This window comes from Nesoenas mayeri (assembly GCF_963082525.1).
Source record: "Nesoenas mayeri genome assembly, chromosome: 2".
NCBI classification, from domain to species: Eukaryota; Metazoa; Chordata; class Aves; order Columbiformes; family Columbidae; genus Nesoenas; species Nesoenas mayeri.
Genome location: NC_137543.1, coordinates 71,120,472 through 71,145,342, shown reverse-complemented (window position 1 = coordinate 71,145,342; position 24,871 = coordinate 71,120,472). Strand labels below are relative to the sequence as shown.

Sequence of the window (24,871 nt, the reverse complement as noted above, 5' to 3'; positions counted from 1 at the left end):
AAGTATATGATACCGTATCAGTGCTTTACCCTCTCCAGGACTAGCTACAGAGTGTTTACAAAAAGTACATTTGTGAATCAAACAACTTGGGAAAGAACCCAGGTGCTTATATCATCCACTAGAGAAGCAAATGTTCCTTTGCGTCACAAACCCACAGGCTTTTTCCTCCCCACCTCCATCTTCAAAGGCATGTCTAAGGCATTAAGAGGTCCAAAACTTGAGTCTGGTTTCACCTTTTCTTTCCCTCCATTTCTGACTGCTACTGATAATGATTATTTTTTCCCATTTGATGATCCAGGCTGTTCTAATTTACCCCAGGGGAGCTAAAGCCCCTTTTTGGCATTGTTTTTGGTGGAAAGTAATCCATTTTCAAAGTGGTGCTCAGTAACCTCAGAAGACTGGGTGGAATGCTGGGCCTAGGCTGATACAACAAGGTTGATTAAAGATTCCTATCTCACATCTTGTTTTAATTTTTTTTCCACTTTGCTTCTGTCTGGGTCCTAGATTGCAAGTTTAAATACTGATTTAACTAGCAAGTTGTTCTCCATGCCTTGTGTTAATCTTTTGCTTCCCTTGGTATTGAAGTAATGATGATTTGAATGTTTTAAATTTATTTTAATCCAAAATAAGAAAAAAAAACCCAAACAAACTACAACATTCAAACCGAATGTTGTTGTAGTGGGTGATTTTGTTGATTTCAAAAGGAAAGTCCGGTGGAGCTGTTTTTCCTGCACAATGCCAATGACATGTTAAAACATGTACACAGTTGGTAAGTGATTTCATGAGAATGCTGAAATAACATTCTTAGTCACAAAAAGCACTAAAATTGTTTTAACAAGTGAATCATTTAATGTATGTAGAGGTAAATACTCAGTTGAAGAGTTTGATTAAATCAGTCTCTGTCTCACCTTTATACACATGCTCAACTGAAGTCATAAGCAGAGCAGAGAATATAATATAATTTGAATTTGTACTTTTCCTCAGGAAATTTCTTACCAAATCTTATGCAAATGGATGCTAAAGTGGGTCTACAAATATATACCAAAGACTGGTTTGTAGTAATGGAGAAAGTTACAAATGTAAGACACTTAACAGAAATGAATAGGACTGAAATAGCATTATAGCATTAGTAGTACTAAAGCCCCTTGGATTAGATCATCACCAAAATTGGGTGGTAAACTCTCTTGTTGAGGGTCTTGGAAATGCGTTGTATTTGTATCTCATTAATTTTTCTGGTGACATATTTTGAAAATCATTGTGTGTATGGATGACCTTTTCTGAGTTAGCATTGCCTGGATGGTGAGAATGAATACAAATACACCTGTTTTTCATGAGCAGCAGACTTTTCTGTTCTGCACTTTATTGTCAGTGTGTTTGGAAGGTGATCTAGAAAAGCTGGCCAGCTAAGAGAATTAAGCATCCAGGAAAAATTACACAGCTTGGGGACCTATTGTGATTAATATCACATGTTGTGTTCTTCTTAGTGTGCTGCCTTGAGGGTTAACAAACTCTCTTGCAGCCTCTGACAAATGAAACAGCTAATGCACAAGCTATATCGATTGCACTGTCTCTCTTACCTCCAGCCACAACTCCGATAAGCCTGTGGTTTTGGTCTTTTTTCACATCTAGCCCAGGTAAAAATGTTGGTTAGGTGTCAGTCTTACAGGCTTTCAGTCACCTTTGCTTCCTAGAAGGGTTCAGAGCAAAGCTGAGATCTCCCTTGGAGCCCTAAAATCACCCATGGGCTGCCCTGCTTTCAAGACCTAGAGCTACAACTGCTTTGACTTCAGTGAAACCATGAACATTAATGTCAGCTTAGCAGCTGGCTCTTAAATTTAATCCACTGTGTATTTGGCCATTGAACTATTGTTATGAAAATGGTTGTGCAGGGGAGAAACAAAATCCCGGATTTATAGGAACTTAACTTTCCTGCTTCCTGCCTCTCAAGGGCTTGAGCCAACGCTCACCAAGGTCAGCAGAGATCTTCCTTCCATCTTTCACTCAGAATCTGTAACAGCACTGTTGCATGAACGGAGTTTATTTTGAATTGTATGTAATTAGTGCTTTGAAGATAAGGATCAGGCTGTTGCAATAAACTTGGAATAGGATACGCCAGGCAGTGCAGACTACATTATGCGCTCGCTTTGGTCTGTCCAGCTCAGCAGACAGACTACAGCTACAAGTGCTGCTCTTCTTTACCAGCTGTATTTGTAGACGAGTTTCAAAGATGTTCCATCAAACGTGAGAGTTTGCAGAAGCCCAGTCCTGAAGCAATAACTACTCCTGTAGCTCCATCTGTTGCATTCCCTTCTGAGTATTTTGAAGGGATAAATACCCATTCTTCTGTGTTCAAAATGAACTCTTGTAGATTAAAGCGATACTAGAAAACACGCAGTTCCCCCGCATCATATCAGAGATCTGATTTCAACCTGTTTGAAGTGGAGAATGAGAAAATGTAATGATTAACTGCCAAAAACAAGGAAAATGTTCAGGCCCAACTTTTCGCTCAGTCTCATCTGTTCTAGTCTACATGAGAAAATATCCTGTTACCAATTAGTGAAATAGGTCCAAATATTTCTAGACAATACTGTGCATCTAGGCAGATGTACACATTTTTTTATTGTAAAAGAAAGGCATGAAGAAAGAAAAAAGCAAGTGTTATACCAGAATTAAGTAGGGGGAAAAACAACCTAAAAATCAATGCAAACTTTTAGAATTACTCTCTTAATGCAGTAGTTCAGTGTCACAGATCTGTTAGCATTCACATTTGTGAGCAAATTATTGTGGCTTAGGCCCCGGCTATTAGTATTTTCTATGAGACACTGGTGTTTTCTAAAGAGCATTATGTCAAGCATTCCTGTGAAAGGAGAAGATGCAGTTGGAAAGTTGTATTGAGGGCTAAGACTACAGAAAATGAAGCCTACCTTTTCCAGCATACCACTGTGAGAGGTCTTTGACTAAAAGATCAATTGCCTGAAGAAGAAATATGGATAATTTTCAACCATAAGTTGTCAGATGGAAAAGACTGAAGAAATACGAAAAAGTTACTCCAAGGATAAAAAGCAACTGGTTATAATCCAAGCTTGTAGTACACACCTGAGATTTTTATGCATATTTGAACACAGAAATCAACTTGGCCAATACAAAGCACATCACAGTCATTATGCCAAAGCTTTTTTGGGATGGCTAAGTAATCATTTTGCAGGGTAGAAATATCATTAGTCCTAAGTTAAGAGTTTAGTAAGGTGCAGTTTAAGGAAATATACCATGTTTTAAAATTAGAATAAGCAGTTATGTCTGAACCTTTCCTGGAAGCACTGTTTCATGAACTTGGATGCATAATGCTTTAGTTGTCAGGGTTACCTTTGCAAGGTTACCAGTTTTTCTGGTCTCTGTTGCTCTTAGGTGAAACAAAGGAAAGCTCTTCTGGTGCATAGTTAGTTGTGGAAATGCTACCAAACTCAAATTTGTTAGCTCAGACCTTTAGCAGAGGTGAAGTGAAACAGTTTTTTTACTCTATTTTTAAATAAATGTATGCAAAAAGTCAAAATGATGCTTCACAATGGCATATTTGCTTGGAATTTTGCAAGTTTTTTTTTTAATCTTAATTTCCTTTGTCAGGCCAGCTATGCGATGTTAGCTGGTTTTAGCACTGTCACAGAATTAGGATGCAGACTGTGCAGTTAAGTGCCTCCTCATGCAGGCACCTACATAGAATCATAGAATTATAGAATCATTGTGGTCGGAAGAGACCCTTGGGATCATGAAGTCCAACCATAACCTAACTTTAGCACTAAACCATGCCCTTAAGAGCATAATCTAAATGCCTTTTAAACTCCTCTGGGGATAGTGACTCCAGCACTTCCCTGGGCAGCCTGTTTCAATGCCTGACAACCCCTTCTATGAAGAATTTTTTCCTGATATCCAATCTAAACCTCCCCTGGCGCAACTTGAGGCCATTTCCTCTCATCCTATCACTTGCTACTTGTGAGAAGAGACCAACACTCTCCATGCTACAACCTCCTTTCAGGTAGTTGTAGACAGCAATAAAGTCTCCCTTCAGCCTCCTTTTCTCCAGCCTAAACAGCTCCAGCTCCTTTAAGTGTAGGCATCCTGGTGGGAAGCCCCTTGACAATCCTCCCTTGGTCCCCTGAGCCCTGTTCTCCAAGACTGATACTTTGTGCTGCCAAATTTGACAGCTTCTGACATTGGAAGAAGATTTTGGATGCCATTTTCAATCTAATACGACCATGTACATTATCAAATATGACTACGTTAAACTAGCTATTGTGCCTGTCTATTGGACGACTGATTCTAGTCTATATATTTACTCTCATAAGTAAATGGATATCAAAAATCAAAGTTGTAGGCTCATGTCGGTAGCAAATATCCTTTGGACTCTGTCCTTGTATCCCCATTTCAGCAGGTCACTGGGCAAGTCCTTTCAGCTGCAATCTGCAGATGTACTTCTGTGTAACGAGGCCTTTAATCATAGTGAGTGGGGCACGTGTCTGTGCCATGTGTGGTACATGAGACAGATCAGTATGAAAAATAGGAAAATGCACCATGGTGAAGAGTATGTTTCCAAAAAAGGTCAAGTACAGGTACCTCACCTGTACTTATTGCCAAATCATTAGATTGTACCTCTTCCCCTTACCTGGTGAGACTGGTATAAGAAACAAACCTGGCATCCACATCTCCTGAGGCTTAACTAAGTGTTCTGAATTTTAGGCAGGGCCTTTGGTTGTTCTGCCAGCAGGAAGCACAGCAAGGTGTGTGTGTGCTGAGATGACTCCAGTTCTGTAGGAAGAAAGGAGGTGGTCAACCTTTTGCATTTTTCAGTGCATTTTTCTGGGGATTTATGACTGTTAAAGAGCATTATGGTTAATTTTGACTTATTCCCTCAGATTCGAAGAATGTAGGTAGTCTTTCCTTATCTTACCAGAGCTTACATATTTATCACAATACCCTACGATATTCATTCTGTGACAAGCATAGTTTAATTAATTTATAGGATATGTGTAGGACGCTTTTGTTATAGATTATAGTAAACTTTTGGAGACTCAGACTTTGTTACCCAGTTGCTTCTTCCTGTCACCTCTATTTTGATTATTGAATCGTTATTGAAGATTTCTGAGAAGAACTGCACTGTTGGTGTGGATACATTTTATACAGTTTTGCAGAAATACAAATACAGTTTGTGAGGAAACAACAGCAGGAATTCTACCCAAAGTCTGTTCAAATTATTGGCTGTGCAAGGATCTCGTGCTCCTCTAAAAGTAAGAATTGAATCCACTGTGTACTCCTTGTCTGCTGATGTGAGGCATGTAGGATCCATGTTTTTTCGCAGAGCTGTTCTGCTTCATCTTCTCGCTCTCTTTTTTTTTTTTTCTGAATGTCCTGTCCCTTTGGAAACTCATCAAGACAGAAACCAAATTACAGGATTGCCTTTCTTTTTCTTCTAGAATTTGCCATAGTTTTCTTCTTAAACCAGTCTCTGTCCTAGTTGCGATACATGTAGTGCAGTAATGGAATCCTGCCTGCAGGAAAGAAGGTGGTATCCAACATTTTCCACAGCGTCATGTAAACCAGATCTCAGACAGTTCAGCCAACACAGCATTTAATATACCTGTATTTTGCTTGTAGCTTACCCTGGAAGAGTGGCCCAGCTGGAGAGGGACTCCATACATTGGGAGACCCAGGCAGAATCCAGCTTCCAGGCACATTCTTGAACCAGTTTCCAAATCCTTTTGTGCCCTGGTCCCTCATCTAGAAAATTGGTATTTGGATTTTAGAGCCCTGGAGGAAGAACATGACGGAGCGGAAGGACAGATTATATGTGTTGAAGACAGATACTTAGGTGAAAGTTTAACCTAATACTAATTGTTACCATATCTGTCCTTCTGGCATCTCTCGAAAATGCTTGCCATTCCTTTATTTAGACATAGTCATCCGTTAAAGCAACAGCTACTAGCTGAAGGTATTTGGATAACAGTAAAAAATATTCTGTATCAAAAATGGAAAACACCAGAACATATATGATAGCTTTATATTCAGCATGTAGCACACCCCAAGGAATGTCTGAGTTGCAACCAGCTCAAGTCCCTGAAGTTGCCTCACCAGGTTGTTGCCCTGGGACTCACAGTGGTTACCACATAGATTTTATGTTGGGCTCCTCAGTTACAGGACTGGTCCTTAGGAAGGAAAATGTCTGGTAAAATGTGTGAACCCATATAAAGTCTTTTCAGAATAATTTCCAGCATACCAGCAGGTTCTCTAGCTGGCTCCCATGATACACTGAGATGAGTCTCATCTGGATGTGCTGTGTACTCTCTTTCCATATTCTGATCTTCTTTGATCACAGCAATTGAACAAGGAGCTTAGATTCTTCTTGGTTTGCCCCCTCTATCTCTCTACTATTTTCTTTTTTGAAGACCATGTTAATGAAAAACAAGAATGTGGTGTTCAATATAAAACATACTGTTAATACCTCAGCCAGCGTGGAATTTTTATAGATTGGTCTCTTGTATTTTTTTAATTTCCTCTTCTTATTAAAAGACACAGAACTGTAGCAAATATATGCTTTGTCTTGTTTGCTTCCAGCAGTGCATAGCTGCTACCTTCTTTAGTAAGAAAATGAAACCATTCTCTTCAGCAGCCATTTTTTTCTCCTCTGCACTTTAAATTTCACTGTGTGGTTGTCTAAGCACATTTTTGTTATGATTTTGGAGGGTAATGCAACTCTTTGCTCCCTTGCAGTTTGAATTCTTCCCCAGTCAAGCTTTGCATATGATAGCCTTTCTTGCAGAATATAAACAGAAAGAATGAAATGGGACAGGAGACCTCTGCACGTATTAATCTATGGTATTGCCTCAAAATTGTTAATCCCATGAGTTTCTGTTCACTCCATTTTCCTTTAGATAGAACAGAATTCTGCTTCATTTTTTTCCCCTCACCTGTGTCACTACCACTCTGTGGTTTGCAGGGCTCTGTGCTCAGGTCATTGCTGCTTTTTGTGTTCTTCATTGTGGTCTAGCTTCCCCATGAACATGTTCTCCTCCTGTTTGATGTCTGTTGGGCTGCTTTTGCTTGCACAGGGGAACTGTAGAGCTCTCTGTTGTAAGGATTCTGTGTGGTTGTAAGGAGAAAGACATAATAAACCACCTGAAGATAGATTTCTTTCCAGATCCACACTACCTGGTGTGGATCTGACAGTGAGATTTGTGCTAATCTTGCTTACAATCGTGATATACCTCAGCTTTCATCACTGCTCTGCCTGATGTCTCTTCTTGTTTCCTTGTCAGCCCCTTCTGATGTGGGGATGCAACGTGAATGCCCAAGTTCAGTTTCTTATAATGGAAGGTCTTCATTCAGAGCAGAGCATCAGACAGAAAATGTCAGTTCACTAAGTAGAAATTGCAGCATATGTCAAAGAGGACAGATAGGTAGCGTTGCTGTTTTCTGGGGTGGGTTTTGTATAGGAACAGCAAGTGCTCAGAGAGTGTCCCACAATGTTAGGCCACGGGATGGAATCTGAAAACTGAGCAAAAGATTTTCCTGACATCATCACCTGATGTAGTTATACTGCAATTACTCCTCTGGAGGGTTGTTTTCTTTTTCTTTCCTTTTGCTCAGAAGGGTGGGTTGGGGTTATTCATCATTTTTGGCTAAACCAAGTTATGTGGAACAGATGGACATCACAAGACTGCCTTTACCTACAGGCCATTAGCACAATATGTTTTGAGAGGTCTGAATAGTTCAATCCCAGTCTGCACCAGTTATGATACTATGGATGTTAAATCACTAATAGTATCCTGCTATTTCAGTTATTCTTAAGTTACAGAACAAAAATGAAGTCTAAAAAAGCAGCCTTCCCATTGCCTCCCCTTTCAGAGGATTGACTTCTGAAGTTTTTGCTGTAGGTTGCCCTTCCTTGTGGAAGTGAGTTGCAGTTTGAGAGGGAAAAAGCAATGTATTTCACTTGTTGGAGCTTCAGGAGATTTAAGACTTACCCTTTCCTTTGAAACTGTGCTTTCAGTTTGTGTGTCTGATTTAATTTTAAATCTTACTTTGTCAATAAAAATAGTTTGCTTAAATGTCCTCTATCTTTAGAACCGAAGGAAAATGAAAATTCTGAAATCTTTAGGGTAAGTATTAGTACCACCTGCCTCCATCTGAGGTTCCTGATTTCCTGCAACAGTTATGGGTGCATGCAGATGAACGCTGACACGCACATTTTCTCTGACTGCTCTAGAGAAGCAGCATCATCACTGGTGGCCACCACATGCCGGCGGCAAGTAAAGAACAAGAAAGGAGACCAGACAGGGCACACGATGCAGAAAACACTGCAGCTGTTTTCATGTAGAAGAAAAAGAAATACCAGTGAACGGTGAGGGGAAAAAAAAAAAAGGCAGGCTGCCTTTTCTGCCTTAGAAAAGCCATCCCACAGCACCACCTAGCAGACACAGATGTGTATGAATAAACAGACTGGAGCAAAATGCTCCTTGGAGAACACGGTGTTGAGGAGGACTGTGTGCTTTAAAACACCTGTTCCACCTGGCACAGGTCAGTGATGTGAGCTGAGTTGTGTCGTCTTCCCCTTATGCAGCCGTTACTCTTTAGCATCTGATATTTGTAGCCTGCTGCAGCAATGAATCCCCCTCTGCATATTAGATGAAACACATTTTCTGTTTGGAGATATTTTTTTTTATACTCCAGAGTTCTGCTGTTTGGACTCATGTATTTTTTAATGCACCTAGCTTAATCAGAGTGTTGGTGTTCTCAAACATCTTGTGATTTGTTTATGATCTTGCCTGCATTAGTCCAAGGTACCAGGAGGAAATGTCATAGCAGCCTGCTGAGGAACCCTGCCAAAGCATGGATTTCGAAGAGTTCAGTGAGCACAGCCTGGTCCTGCCCCTGCAGCTGGGGAAGACGTGTTAGAACATAGTTTAGCAGCGGCTTCTGGCTGCCTCCATTTTCAAAAGTAGTTGTTGTACACATTTGCTTTTTTAGAGGGATGGGAACACTGGCTCACTTTTGGGCTGTAAATGTAAAATATTTATTTGTGAAACTGTTACAGCTTTCAGCCTATGGCCTTTGTTATTTGATTAATCTTGCTCATCTCAGTACCTTAAATTGCCTTTTAGCCTTCACACTGCCATCCTAAAGAGGTGTTAAAGGCCCTGCCAATGCCCACTTGTGGGAGGCTGTCTGGGAGCTCAAAGGAAGTAGCCAGGTCTGCAATTAAAGATACGATTTCAGAGCACAAGTTGTAGTTGGTTATGCGAAGCTAGAGCAGCATTGGTCCTTTTGTGAATTGTACTGTGGATATATGCATTGGAAACAAGATGACTCCATAATGGGAACAAGTTATAGGACTTTGAACTTGCAAATGTTTTTAGTTTGGTATTATGCATGTAGGCAGATCTGCTTTACTAGTCAGAGGCAGTACAGAGAGATCTCTGGCAGTAAGACTGAAATTCAGTCCTTTCCTTGTTCTGAGATCTTATTTCCTGATCAAAGATGGGGGACTGGCTATCAAACTATTCATTTACTCTGTAACATTGGGAAAACATTATTATTATTATTATTATTATTATTATTATTATTATTATTACTACTATTATTATTATTATTCAGAGCCAAGATCTATACAACTAAATCCATATGTGGACACCTCAAATATTCTTTCAGATGTTTTGAGACATTTTACTTTTATGAAAGGAAATATGCCCATGCAGTACCTTGGAAAATTTAAAATAAATACTTTTTTTTTTGGTGACATTTCCATGATCACTGTAATAATTTCTTTCAAGCCCTTCACACAGTTGCTCCATGATGCTTCTCATCTCTTTCATGGAACTATTTAGATGTTTAAGTAAATGCTTATTGTCAAGTGCTGTGAGAGCCTACCATGGAACATTTGCTAAAAGCAGGAAACATAAATCCAAAAGCAAGAGTTCAGTGTGATTTTAATACTCTCAATAAACTGGCATCTTCAAAAATTGTACTCCACTGAGTTGAAAGGGTCAAATCTCAATTACATTTGCTTTTAGCTAAATCCATAGGAACCGTTCCCGTCAGACATTACACAGCTACCGCAGTGCATTTCAGTTGAGCTCTCTGGGATACAAAGGATCATGTTCTGCAGCAGTTTATTTTACTGCTTTTGTGAACTTCTGCCCCTCATTAGGGCATCAGTGTATTTACTGATTTTGCCTGCAGTTACTCTTGACTTCAGAAGAAAGTGTAAGTAATCTGTTGTGGTTACTTCAGGAAAAAGAAAAGCTTGGGTGGGGTTTTTTGTGTTGTTTTTTTCCTTCTTCTTCTCTCTCTCTCTTTCCTTCTGTACTGCTCCCAAAGAACTGAAACAACAGCCCAAAATTGATCTATGATGCAAGTCAAATCACTGCTGATTATGATCTCATGCTTCTGTGGGTTCAACCCTTTGAATGACCATGGCAATTACTTGGCTGAAAACTATACGAGTCCCAGATGCTGAATAATTCTCAAATACTATATCCCAAATATGGTTCATTCTGACAATAACAAAATAACTGTGCACTGCTTCAGGCCAAATATGTTTAGGCCTTAGGTTCAGAGTAGGGCACTGAGAACGGTCAAATGAAGAGAAATTCGAGCTCCAGTGCTCTGCAAGCTCTCCCCTCTCCGCGACACCCCTGCTGCAATCCTGCTTTTACTTGGTAGCTACAGCCTTCTAGGAAAATACAGGCATATATTTGATTTCAGCTACCTTATTATGTTGCTGTTTGGTGTTTTTTAGACTCGTGGCAAGTATGGCCACTTTTCGGGTGAGCTTGGAGGATGTTCTGTGGTTCTTCTGAAGGTCTATTATCTCACTTGGAAGACAAGAAAACTGGTCTATGCTCATCTTTGAGCTGCACATGCAGATTTCCAGGAAAGCAGGCTGGAGGGAGAGCTGTGCACATACACACATGTGAACTCAGAAGCCCAGCTGGGCCTGTCAGTTTTGAAAATGAGTTTCTGAGCCTTAAATACTTGTTATAGTCAGGTTCTGAGTCTCCTGTATAGAAAACACATTTATATCTGCTGTCAAACTAGACTGAAAGTAAGGATTGCTGTCACTGTGGTGCTAATGAGGAACTGAAACACAAGTTCTCTGTGTTGTAGGAGGCTGGTTAGCAAGCCGCTCAGTATTCTCTTAAGAGCTTGGGAAAATTAAGTCACTTAAGCATCACCGGTGCTCACCGTAATCCCAGATCATACATGGTCTGCAGAGAACTACTAGAATCTCCTTGCATAAAAGGTCTCGTCTTAAGGTGATTTGTACATTTTGGTTATCTAGATGGGCATCTGAATCATAGTGCATGTAGGATTGGTCTATTAACACTGAAATTAGGTGATCACTGTGATCTGGTGTAAATAACAAGTGTTACGGATATTTTTGTGCCCTCATGTCCCTTTCAGTGTGTGTTTGGGAGATGGTATCGGTATGTGGAAAAGAGACAGGAAAGAAGTTGAAGATGATAGGCTTTTAAAAATGAAGAGTACTTTAAAAAAATTAAAAAAAAAAAAAACAAAACAAAACAAAACCAAACCAAAACAAAACAGTGGCCTCTATTTTGTTATTAATGTTTTTGATATAGCTGTTATCATTTACTCATGGTCTTGGACCACCAGCTCTACGGTGGCTCTGCAAGGAGTTAGACTAGATGACCTCCAGACGTGCCTTTCAACCTCAACCATTCTGTGATTCTATCAATGACCCAAGGTTCCTCTTACATTTTCTGTTGTAGTAACATCCACATGCATATGCCTTATACTATGAAGAAAACAGTAAAAGCCAGGGTCTTTTTTTATGGGTTCTAATGAAGAAATTTACTTTTGATCAAACTAGAGTTGGATTCTGGGCATGGTGATGAATCTAGACACCAGAGTCCTCTCAAGGATGTTGATAAAGCTGAAGTTGACATTGTCTAACCTGCAAACCTTTGGAACACAAGTAAACATGAGTGTGGTTAGAGCTAAACCAAATTTGGGCTTAGAAAGCCATTCACACATTACCAGGAAGACTGGTGTATAGAAATACTTCCATTTCAGTTATCCGAGCAGGAGTCTGAGGTGTCTCTTGGCACCTCTTTCTCCTTTCTGTGATTAAAAACCAAACATAGACCTTTTCAGTTTATATGTTTGTTTGATTTGCTGTACAATTGAGGGTGGACGTGATGAGTTTGGTTGATACAAATCAGAGGAAGGAGGTAGCTTGAGATAGAGAAATTACATTGTCTCCTTGAACACTGAACTTTGTATCTCTTACAAAATAGTTAGTTACCACTATGATATGATAGTACTATTGCCTACCGTAATAATACCATATAATTTTGCCTTTCTCCAGCTGTATGCAGAAATTGCATATCTGCAAGGATTTATGAAAATGAAACTTTAAAATATCTCCTTCTCTGACCTCTGTCAATGAAGGCATGATCTAGAATAATGTGAAATTACTAGTGCTGTGTAATTCAGCAGCACTTTAGGTGACATGTAGTGACTTGTGCCTCCATAAATCAGATTTCTAAACACTAGCTGTGTGGAAGATGCTGCCACTCAGCTCAGAAATCCACCACATGGGAAGCTGGGAATGTGTCTGGGCTCAATTGCATTTTGTTTTCATCTTGGAGTCCTGTGAATGTAGAAAAAAACATCTGGACTATACTGAGGATGTGAACTAGATTTGAAGATAGCCACCTTTTCCAGATCTGGGAAAGCTGTGACAAACAGGTGATTGCTGGAGAGATGTGACTGTTTCCATTATATTTAGATGCTCCTCAGGAAGCAGCTTTATTCATTAACTTTATTTGGCAAGTTGTCCGAAGGTAGATGAATGGGTATGGTTTTGCAGTCAAACCATGGTTTCTGGGTTTCTTTGTGTGCCTGATAATACTCAGAAGTTTGAGAATAGAGAAAAATCTCCAGTCTGTACATGCAGTGAAATACTACTACTCTTACCCTTCCAGTAATAAGTGGAATATATCTCCTTTGTGTAGTTTTATTTTATTAGTTTTCTTTCAAGAGGAGTTGATGGTGGGTTCTTTCCCATGGTTTTATGTAGGATGTTTGTTCTTTCAACAGTTTTATCATTTCAGTAGTCCAAACCACTAGGATGTTGCTTTTTAAGATGCCTAGAAAGGATAACCTGTTAACAATCATTTACTTAAGAAAGATGTTACAATAGAGAATACATATTATAGTTTGGACTCTTTGTTAACACACTATCTTCAACCACTTCCACACATTTTATACATAGGTTGTTTGGATTTTGAGTTTTTACTGTTGAAATATTTTCTATGAGATTGTCCAGTGTCAGAAAAGGACTGCCAACCATATCATTAAACTTACAAGGGTTTTCAGGTGAAGTTGTTTCAACCCAGCAATAGTTTTTGTATTTAATATGAGTACATTTTAATGGAACTGTTGAAAGAACAAATTTCACGTGCATAAAACCGCAGAATAATAACAAAGTAGTTTTCCACTGTACTTGCAGACTCAAATAGTTTTTTCCCCTAGGGCCCTCAAACTCAACCTTGATATTATTTAAACAGGACATTGCCAAGGCCACTAACTCTAGCAAGTTGTTTTGTGAGCAGAACTAATGAAGCAATTTGTTATCTTTTTTCTCCTTCCTTGCTTTTTCCTTCCCATCCTACATGCTCTTTGTATCAACAGTTCTGTCCTATGTCCCGTACCTGTCTGTGGTACAACTGGCAGCCTGCAGTGTGGCTGGTGGAAGCCTTCATGAAGACCAATTTTCTAGCTTTTAAAATAGCTGGAAACTTCCTTTTCTCTGATAGAAACGCCAGCTTGGGTATCTTTTCTAATGCAGTTTTCAATTTGAGTAGGAATATACCTCAATCACTGTCAAATATGACTGAATTCAGTTGACAGATCCTATAGCTATAGCAAAGATTTAATCCACAAGTGGACGATGGGAGGGACAGCACAGCTGTCTAAGGAAACAAGGGTGAAAATTGAGTTCTTCTCATGACTGTCATGTGTTAGAGTGGGTTTGATTTTGTAAGGAGACTCTGAGAGAAGCTACTCTGATGGTTTCCTTATTTCTCTGTTTTCCTCTGGCTTTGACCATAACTCAGCAGAGCCACGGATTTTATTGTTGACAACTTTCACAGACAGGGACAGGGTCATCTCAGAGGCCCTCTTGAGCTGTTCTGTGCACTGGACAGAAGGAAAATTAACTCCATGAAGATGCCGAAGTTTGGATGCTGCTTTGTACACAGTTCCCATGTCAAATGTTAGTGCAGGTCTGAAGCTTGTGAGGCAGTCTCTGCCAGTGTCATGCGAGTATTCTTTTTTGCATCACCTACAGGCCAGCCTGTATAAATCAGAGGTCTGGCTATGATAGGAGGCGCGTCTCAGAAGAAGGTGGTTTGATGTGGAGCAAGTCAACTTCCTTCTAAGTAGTTTCTAATCAGTCACGAAAATGAAACTGTATCCTGCATCTGGAAAACATAATATTTTTGAAAACACACACTAGTCAAATATTTATCTGGAGACTTAAAAAAACCAAAACCAACCAAACAAAAAGCCAACAACAACAAAAACAAACACAAAGAAGATGCAATGTTACATCTTCTGTTTGCCTTTTAACCTTGCAGGTTTCCTATATGTAAAATGCAGTGAATCACTGCCCACTTCATAGAACTGTTGCATGATATGATTAACTGGAGATGGCTTTAAGAGACTAGAATTCAATGTATGAGATAAAGTAACACATCAGTAACTTATAGTAGTATTTTGAAGTATTAACAACTTACCTAATCCCTTCTCTCCTTAAAACTCATTGCCTTTTGTTTTGAGTACGATGAGATATTACATTAGATGCCTTCACAAACCAGGATGTCACTGAGCCACATAACAAAAGATAAAATAGTGTGATATGAAGGGGATTTTGGAGAGAGGAGTGAAGATAAAGTCCTGTCTGCAATTAAGTTCATAGAAACTCTTTTCCTCTCTCAGTTTTTTTGGAACACAGCTAAGGAAATATCAGCTTGGCTCTGCCCTAGGAAAAAAAAGTTGCTGAAACTGCCATTCTCCCAAACCTTTCCTGTAGACAGAGGTTCAGCCCAGTGACCATCTGTTGGGGACAGCCTAGTTCAAGGCTAAGTCCATACATCAATGTAGAGGGCTGGTGGGATGGTTCAGGATGCAACTCTTCAATCATCACAAGAAACAAAATCACGCCCATGTGCCAAATGGCCTTAATCACATTCCTCCTATGTAGGCACACACCCAGTTCTTGTGATCAGTAAAACAGTACCCAGTGTTTAAATTTTAGTTTGCGAATGCATCTATTATATGGAATTCTAATTACCTGTGGTTTCATGTTACTTATTATCTACTTTCTTTTTACCAAAATATGAAATATCGCAGTTGTGTCTGTTGCTCAACAGATCATCAGAGTATTGGTCAAGAGATATAACGTTATTTTTCATTCATTCTCTTCATCAGAAATGCTTTTTTTTTTTTTTTTAATAGAAGTGTTAGTGATTCCTAAAGATCACTCTGGTCAGACAGTATGTTTCCAGATGTTGAGTTGCATTAGAATGACATTATCCATATCATAGTATTTTCTTTTTAATTTTTGCTGAGGGCTAGTTTCATATCTGTCCAAAAAAGTTTGTGTTATCTAGTGAAAGAAACAGACTTTCATAGACAGTCTTACTCTATGATCCATAACATGAAAATGCTAGAAAACCCTTCCTATATATAAACAATCTGAGGTTTGTGTTTCTAGAATTAAAAAGAGAAATGTCTGTTCCTTATTAAAAGCTGTTTGATAGCATATAATATGCTAGCATGAGTTTTAGCAGAAATTGCTTTTCAGGTTACTGTTAATTCTCTCAAGCTAAGCATTTCATACCATATCTAAGATAATATAATCACAATCCTCAGCCAGACACAGAAGGCGGGTCTAAATGTATTGCTGGTGTTCATTTGGCTGGAGCCTTAGAAGGCACCAACTTTGGGACGAGTTAAAAAAAGCATCAACAGGTTGAATATGATGAAACTGTACAATTTGAAGAGAGAAAGAAAAGAAAATCTTAGTGTAAATCTTTACAAGTGAAGAGTAATTCCTGTTTTGAACACAGACTGATGGCAAATTTCCAGTATTTTTGTTTTGTGTTTTGCAATAGAAAAAAGCTAAAAATTTAATTGAAACCAAAGCCTTCTGTTTCAGCAGTTTCTGAAGGAGCAAAAGAGAAAGATGCTCAAAACTAGGGAATATCTAACAGCTCTGTGTTTGGGGGCCTTGACAATGGTGTGATGACGCCATCGGAAGAGACACCTGAGACTGAAGAAGTTTGATCCTTTAATGTCCTGTAATTTCCGTGTCCTGTCCCATCCTCTTTTTTGGCTGAGTAATTATATGTAATTTCCAGACAATGAACAGTTCTCACAGGAGAAACTGGGGAGATTGGTCTGGTTGCAGGGGAGGAAAACAAGCAAAGACCTCTCTCACTTTATATTTTGTCCTGCAAAGCTGTGAATGGCCTTCCATTCATCTTGTCATAAACCAAAGAAAAACGTCATTTTAAACATTTCATTGGCTGAGAAAGTCACTTCCCCACCTCATGGGAAGATCGTGGTTGGTATTTCAAAGTGAGGAGAGGAGAATGCCTGAAAAACCCTGTAGCATCTGCTGTCTCATTCCATAATCTGCAGCACTTTGTTTTTAAACAGTGTCTGTACTATGTGCTGATTGCTGCGTGAGAAATGTAGCTACATTGTTAGTTCATTACAAATGGCTTAATACAGGCCAATTTCCACCTCCAAACTATTCTTTTAAAGCTACCATCAGAACTGCATGTAATCATCTGAGAGCCGCTTTGGTCTATAATATGTTTTGATTTGTTGTATGAATTGACTGCTTCTGTGTAGAGATTTTTTTCATTTTTCCCTCTTCTGCTTCTGGGCCATGATTGATGATCTAAATAATCATTTCCAGGCACAAGTCTTTTTTTTTCTTTTACTGTTGACCAGTCACTAATCACTACTTGCTCATCCCTGTGTTTTGTTGGTAAGCCAGATGAATTTCTTTTTAATGGCTTTTTCTCTCTTTATGTCAGAAATCTCACCACAGATAAATGACAGATACACACCACATATGTGCGCAGACCTTATAATCATTATCCAGTACGTTTGCAAAGTTCTGAGAAATTTCATTTTAAGAATTCATTTTAAGAATAGTAAATGCATGCATTTCTCTTTCACCCCTAGCACCACATGCTCTGCAGAGAGAAAAGTTCAAAGGAACATTCAGAATTAGAAGACCATTGCTTAATTGATATTTTTTTTTAGTACCTCAGTCTAGCTCACCTGCCTGAAATGTCCACACCTTCAGTCCTGAGCCTGCAAAGCACTTAACAGTTAATCTGCCTTATTTAAGCATCTGTCTTTGAAAATTTGAGCAAAAATGGCTGAATATTAAGATGGGGTCTACCATTATTTTAATGTATGCCAACTGATAAAAATTCCAATGCTTAAAATAGACATGGCATCGTGCACTCTCTTGCCTGTGTTACTGGTATGTCAGAGATCACTTAACAGTCACAGTCTTAAATAAAATGCCTGAGTATACACAGAGTTCAGGACCTAGAGTGGGGTATTTATATACTTTATGCATGCTGTATTTGACTGTTGCTTCCCATGTATCTCAGCTTTGTGGTACCTCCCTGTTCCCTGCACACCCTGTGACTGGGGCAGTTGTTGCCTCTCTGATAACAAAGTGGAGAAGTTGGCATTGCAGCCTTAAAAGCAGCTTTTAAGGCCCCAGCACATATGAACTCTTTCTGCTGTCTAGAGAAGGGTGATTACACTCATTCGAGAAGTTTTATAGTGTTCTAGAGGTTATTTAGGTTATTCTCTTTAAAAGAGGCTGCTTTAAATTTAGATAGAAAATCAAGCTGACTAGAAACACTTGGCTCAGGTGATGCAGTTCTGGCATTGAGAAGCTATGAATAGAAAGGAACTGGATTACTAAATAGAATTGTCACCCTTTTTGGAATGAAGAAACTGACCTCAAATGTCAGGTTTGGAGAAGAAAGTCAGAGAATAGAAAGGGCTTGGTTTCTTTGTTCTGTAAGGCATTTGCAAATCCTAGTAATAGGGGTATCCAAATGTTTTACCTCCTAATGCTTTTCTCCTTACTGACACCTAGACACCTCAATTCTGATACATTTTTGTCTGGATTACATAAATGCTGTGCAACATATTTACAAAGCTGTTTGTTCTTCCTGTAGATGTTAGAGTTCTTTCCCATGTATAGGCATACCTGCAGACTTCTGAGATAGCACATGTCCAGCCATGGTATTGGAGGTGGCTCTCCCTGCTTGGGCACCCAGTGCTGTCTGATTGAAATCAGAACCAGATGGTTTTCTGCCGTGCAGATGTGAGCAAAGCCCAGTAAGATGCTGGCTGCAGTGGAGACAACCCTGTAACATAAAAACGAGTGAACACCTTGTGAAATACCAAAATGATATTGTTCCAGTGATTCAAGAAAAGTAATCTTTATCAGAAAATACTGCAGTGTTGTATGTGTCAGGTAAATTATGTTTCTAAAAGACTGTCTACAAATATACGTGCTTGGTAAAGGGCTCTTGTGTGTTGTGCATGCATGTACCTGGCACTGACTACCTGACTCAGAAATAAGATCAGCCTCCTGCTTTGTACACATCCTGGTTTATGGGCTGTGAATACCTTAATTTCTACCAAAGCTGTGCTATCCAAACAGATGCCAACGTAAGATTATCCAGTTGTCCTTCTTTCTCCTCATCTGTTTTCAAGATTAGATTTGTGATTTCAGTCTGATTTCAAGATTAGATGTTTCTCTGAAAACAAGGGCAGAAGTGTTCCAGGTGCATTTTCATCTTTCAGGGAAAGACAGCAAACAAGTTGGCATGGTTCTGGGATCTGCCACAAAATACAGATACCTTATGCCAGAGCCCTAGTAAGATAAGATAGCGTTCTGTGGTCGTCAGAAGGAAACCTCCTTTCATACAGAGCAGAGAGCTTGCATTGCCCATATCCACGAATGCTGGAGTTGAAGCACAACCCTGAGACTTCTAGTACCATGTAAACTAACAGTAAAATAGTAAGCTATTATAGTAGCAAACAAGTAGACAGGCAACAGAGAGTAGATACACAAGAGCAGAATATATGTACTGCTCTCTTTGTATATGTGGAAGTGTGTGTGTGTTTATATATCTCTAGTTTTACCATGTCCTGAAGGAGCTTTTTAACCTACGAGCAACAACAAATATGGCAGGAAAGCAGAGAGCTGGAAACACATTCTGGTTGAATCCCAAATTGTAATTTGGAAATGTTAGAAGATATTTTTCATCACTGCTTCATTATAGAGCTCCTTTTTTCTCCTTTCCCTTTCCCTTTCCCTTTCCCTTCTTTTCTCCTTACCCATCTCATGAGATTTATCCAGAGACATAAGCAAAAGCTGTGCTTTGCTCCAACTACCCTGTCTGAACAGGAGACACAGGCTCAGAACAATAGATATAGAAATATACGGAACAAGTATTTTTTAGGAAATTCTAGGAGAAGCTCAATGTTTTTTTCTTTATGCACATCTAACATTCTGATAAACGTGTCCTGTACTTTTTGATGGCCTTGGCAGTAATGCTACAAGCTTAAGGTGAATGTTGTAATGACAAAAGTTGACAAGTTTTAACTGGCACTTCCTTTTTTGCCTCTTGTCTTCTTTTGCCGGTGGTTTTCCCTTGAAAAATACCCTTTAAGGGTATTGAGTCCTGGTAACTCTTCTTAAAAATCAGGGAAAATTACAGATACTTCTTTTAGCATCACATTATTTAATTCTGTCTACTCATTCTGAATAAGAGAATATAAATTTGAGAAAGAGTTAGTAGTATGCCCTTGTGTCAAAAAAGGCCAACTGGAAGCAGCCTGGTTGGTGGGAGTGTAGCCACCAAGTTGAAGAAGTGCCTCTCCCCATTTGGTGCTGATAGGGCTGCATCAGGCATTCAGGGCTCCTGGTTTGGGCTCCTCAGTGTGAGAAAGATGTTTACCTACTGGAGCAAGTCTGGCAGGGCTTCACCGCAGTGGTTAGGTAGGAGAGTACATGATATGTGAGAATGAGGGACCTGGGTTTGTTCACCTAAGATGAGAAGACAAGTGGCGTTAGATCTCTTCCAACTTAGATTATTCTCACATTCTCTTAAGCTCAATATTTACGTTTCCTTTTCCTTGCTTACTACAAAGGAAAATATTATATTATATTATATATGATGATATATGTTATTTTATATATATACAATATATATTGTATATTTTATATATACACACATATATATATACATAGTCTTCATTCCAGGAAGATCTTTCCTTCTCTTTGTGAACAGAGGGTGGTTTTACCCCGTTGTGAAATGAGAAACGGAGCTGCACTGCAGGTGATGGCTGTTCCCACAGCACAAGATCTGAAGTCGGGGGCATCTTCACACCTCACAAGAAAGAAGGGCTTCAGCTTCCCTGTGTACCTCTCACCCCGTGGGCCAGGCACTCATTGCACTGCAGGTTTCTGTAGCTGTAGCTCTGCCTGGCTGTGTTGTATCAACAGGATGAGTACATGGCCTACGAGACCACGTCAACACTTGAATTAGGCCTCGGAGGATTTGGCCATAGTAAATCTTCAGTTAAATGTCAAATGCCCATTTCTCCTTCAAATTTGAATAGCATAAATCCAAACCAATTACATTGCACTTTGTGAAATATTAAGGTTTTAGTTAATTTTTTTTTCTTCCCTTCCTTTTTAAAAAAATACTAAATTTTTAAATCTGAACTTTGCAATGGTTGCTTTGATCTCTAAGTCAATGAACTTTCTGACAATGTTCCTTGTAAAGGCTTAAGCCTTTCCTGGCAAGTGATCAACAACTGAGACAAGCCCTTCCACGAGACATGAGTTTTGCAGCCTGTTGTGTGGTCTCTTTGGCTGGGTCTGTAACACATTTCCAATTGTCTAAATATAAAGAGATAACAAGGAAAGAGACTGCCCAATCCACTGTATAACATAAAGCAAGACAGAGGGAAAAGGTTTATAATTTTTCTTCTTCCTTTTACATTGCTGGCTGCCTCTTATCTTTAGCCAGAAGATGCTAACATCATTTCCTCTCTATAAACTGGCTTGCACGTCATACAAAAACACAATAAATTTTGCTGATTCAATGGTATGAAATTGACGAATCTTGATTTAATCTCAGAACTGTTAAAACATCACTTTACTGAGCCCATGGGTGCATATACTGCCTCAGTGAGCCATCTTTTCTAACTAAATTGATATTTAGTGGAGAAATTGGAAATTAATCGCAACAACCTATGTTTGCAAAGTGATGATACCAGGGCTTTTTTCTTCCTTATCTACCACAAGCATACCTCTTTTATTGTGTTACACCATCTGACCCTGTTTGTACTAACAGTGTGGTTGCCCCAGGGATTTTATCAGAACTGCACCTCCATTGAAGCTGATTCAGAAAGCAGTTGTGTCCATCTTCTCTACTGAATGACGGTCCAGTAAATCATAGAAACAGCCTTAAAAGCCTTCGTGAAGTTTTTAATGGTGATTCAAATGAATAGAGGTTCACCTACTCATCAGTGAAATATGAAGCATGTTTCTATTGCTCCTGCTGCTGTGCCTTTTGGGTACATCATGTGAAATAAAACAATACCTATGACTGGCAAAAAATTCCTATGACTTCACAAAGGGAAGCAAGAAAGTTGATGAACTGCTGCTCTTTTTTTCTGTTACACAATCTCGCAGTTTTGAGGTACAAGGTTACTTTATTTGCGAAGTATCTGGCTACTATTTACTAAATAATTGAAAAGGTGTGCCCTGCAAACACATTATATAGTCCACTCACAAAGTTATGAGTATCTCCCACCTTGACAATCATCATATTAATCGCAAATGGAAACTTTCTGAATAGCTCTGGTATTTTGAAAGTTGTTAAACTGTCATTCTTGGTCTTGGCTGAAACCTTCCCCATTGCGATACCTGACACAACGTTATCAGCAGCATGTGTAAGCTGCTACAGGCAGGTCAGGCCACAGGGGATCATTTAACAAGTAGAACATCATGTTGGAGGCCACATAAGAAAATGCACCATGCTTCATGTGGGTCTTGGCAGCAAGTATTCCTGAAACAGACCTTTCAGAGACTTCTTGGTGCCATGGTGGATAATTAGAGTAGATTTTAGTGTGAACATGCCAGGCTCTGGACTGTCTATGTGTCTGAGAGTGACAGACTGTCAGATGTCTTGGAGGGCCTTTGGCTGGCTGAAGACTTCAGTTTCCAGGGGGCAGTGGAGCTGCTTGATGATTGCCTGCTTCTGTCAAGAAGCACTATTAAAGAAGTATTGAAAATCCTCGTTGCAAGATATGTGCAAAGGTTGCGTGCATCACAGGTAGGTCTCCAGTGTAGGCACTGTGAGGCTTAGTCTAGGACTGCAGTAGTTTGATTTTGTACTTGCCCAAATGTCTGAAGCAGCTTGCAGGCTTAAAAATGCCCAGAAGGGCCTCAGATGCCATTTTCTCTTGAGTAGGAAACAACAAAATGCATTTTTTTTTTCAAAGCTGGTGGCCATGCTGCCTACCAGCAGAAAGCTGCTGTGGTATGTACCTTCACCTATAGGCACCTCCACTTCCCAGGGCTGATTGAATATTTTGTAAGGGGTTGGATAAGTCCCAAAATTTTGCAGGCTGAGGAACTGAACTTATAGTGTCCTTCTACTAGCTAAATGGCAAGCAAAACAAAGCTTTTCTTATCACTCCTTTTCTCCAGGACTGATTTTGGATGGTGTTTAGTCCTTATGCTGTCATCTGTTAGCTTGTTAAGCACAGGAGGTTGGCACCTGCACACAGCACCTGAATAATCAGCCGGCCTGAGCCTTCTGCTGCTGCAGCTGCATTGGGCTGCCCTGAGGCTTTACAAGGTTTGCGGCGTGGCTGGTACAAGGTGTATAGGGACGAGCTCCTTATTACCGCAGCTGCCATGGCCAGCAGGTAGCAGTCAGAACAAAGGCATTGCAGATGGTACTTCTTTCTGGGAGAAAAAGAGATTCGCAAAATTAGACATAAGCCTGGTGTGCCCCACACTGGTTGTTGTCAAATGGAAATGTCTTGGAACTTACAGAGTACTTATGTGTAAATGCATCCCATTGTCACCGTGTGGCCAAGCCTTGAGATTTTAAGAACCCTTTAAAGTAATATCCAAGATTTCCTTTCTAAGGAAAGGATCCTGATAAGATTAATGAGTAGTAGCATACACTTGATTATCTGAAGAGCATGTTAATGCTAGATTGTTTACAGTGATCTGGTGACTCCTGATTTACAGAGTAACTTTACAAAACAAGTGGAGACTTGTTGGAAATTCTTTCAATATGTCTATTAAACTATTGAACTTGATTGCTACGGGAAATGTCACTGCAGACCAGAAACAGTGTGGGATTGGCCTGCCAGGCAAATACACAGCTGTCTGCTGCAATCGTGAGGAAGTGATTTGTTGGTGTATCAACAGTGCCTTCCAAGGAACGATTATGCTGTGTGTCATCGGATTTCAGTTTCCTTTAATTTGTCTACCTCATGTATCCATGAAGTATCACTACAGCTGTACAACTGCAAATTAGGTGAACTCAGCATCTTAAGGAACCTGGTCAGCTTTGTCATTGGGATTTTCCTGGCCATCAGCTCTAAAATTAACTGTTTCATGATACCTCAAGTCTGAAAGAGTCTAGATTTGACAGCAGAAGTTTTTACATTGCTAGTAGTATCATTGCAGTGCATTAAGCTCAATTCAGCATGAGTGAGTAAAACTCGAGAAGCTGGGGAAGTACCTGGGTCACTGTTCACACTAAATCTTGTGTTTATAGCAGTGAGCTGCAACTTGCATTTTAGCTCACTGCCTTAAAGGGAGCTCGAATCTGTATCTGTGGGTGGAAATGTGAATTCAGTAGCTTGAGTCTCTGCCCGTTGCACTCACAGGATTTTTTTGACTATAGATAGACACAACCGCTGTCTTTGAGTGCATCTATGAAGTGATTAATAGTGATTCTTTGCCTCTTTGTTTTGTTGTGAGGAATTGAAAAACTGAGGGAATGGGAATAAGGTAGTACTAAAGGACGAAAAAAATGTGTATATATATATATATATATATATATACATACAGATATATATTTCCCTGAAACAGTTTAGCAGTACAGGATAATTGGTTTTTTTTTAATAACCAGGTGGTTTTGTGTCAGACTGCCTACCAACTTAATGTAGTGAGACAAAGACGGGGATTTTTGAAGTGTGGCTTATCTCTACATGAATGTACCCTAGAGTAGATTTAAAAATCTGTCAATGGCAAAGGAGAGAGTAATGACCACATTACTACAGCTGTCTCATTAAAATCTTACACGCTGTTGGATAGATTTGTTGCAGAACAAGAGAGCAGAAAAATACAGTAAAGTTGCAAATACAAGTGTTTCTGGAGCCTGATTCAGTTGCAGTAGATGGGAACTTGTGCTTCTGGGACCAGAAGTGTATCATATTTTATTTGGCTTTAAATCCATTATTTAGATTGAGGATATAACGCATTTGACCTCGAATCAATTCTCTTAGTAAAAGTTCTCGCATCTGAGCATGTAGGGGCCTGCCTGTTATAAAGTCCTCCTTTTTCTCATCTCTTCTTATTAAAAGCTCCAAATATTCCCTTAAATAAAGAAGTTTGGTGTTTTGGTTTGTTTGTTTGTTTTCCACATACCTGATCATGCCAAGCAAGTCCCTGAAAATTCCTACTCAGCACTTTGAAAAT

The 24,871-nt window shown here is 39.4% G+C and overlaps 1 protein-coding gene across 1 annotated transcript in view; it reads left to right on the top strand.

Moving 5' to 3' along the window:
• The window catches only part of FHOD3 (formin homology 2 domain containing 3), a gene marked incomplete at both ends in the record, with an annotated part of 379,512 nt that overhangs the window by 226,398 nt on the left and 128,243 nt on the right, over positions 1–24,871 (top strand). The gene's annotated exons all lie outside the window — the stretch shown is intronic.